We start from the raw sequence: 705 nt of genomic DNA on the forward strand, positions 1-705 counted from the left end.
TTCGTTAATCACAATATCGCCCTACGTCCCCTCCTTCCATCCCATCCACCACCCCAGCTAATTAACCTAATTAACCTAATTAACACACCCGTGACCCACCATCTCGACGTTACGTTCAATTGAGTTTCGTCTATTTCGTTACGATGCGATGATAACAATTTGATCTATAATCTAATTAATCCGCTAGTGTATCTAATCTATTTAATCACAATCGAATTAGTGTCATTATTATAACTATCACGATATAATCTCGTTACTATAACTCGCATCATTATCCGAATCAAAATGGCGCGCGCATCGAGATATTCAGTCGACTGAAGGTTACGCAGGATTTAGACATAAGCTAAACAAGCAACAGTTTAGGGCCTCACAGTTTAAGGGGGCCTCTCAAAATCTCATATTGAATAATAAAAGGCATTACATATTTTTAAAGTTTTAAAGCAGCAACCCTTCTCCCTCCTCCTAGGGTCCCTATATATAGAGGACCCTATCTGAGAGTCCTATCTGAGGTCCCTATATACAGATAGACCCCTCTGTATACAGGAACCCTCCCGCCTCCCAACCCGCATGGATTTCGTATGCATCTTGGTGGTATTCTTGCCAAATTCAGTTGTCACACAGCCTTATCCTCTGTTAACATTTATACCAAAAATTACCAAATATATGTTATTAAATACGATGTACTTAATGTTATTAATAACATTA

The sequence above is a fragment of the Priapulus caudatus genome, unplaced genomic scaffold (assembly GCF_000485595.1).
Source record: "Priapulus caudatus unplaced genomic scaffold, Priapulus_caudatus-5.0.1 Scaffold1494, whole genome shotgun sequence".
Taxonomy (NCBI): Eukaryota; Metazoa; Priapulida; class Priapulimorpha; order Priapulimorphida; family Priapulidae; genus Priapulus; species Priapulus caudatus.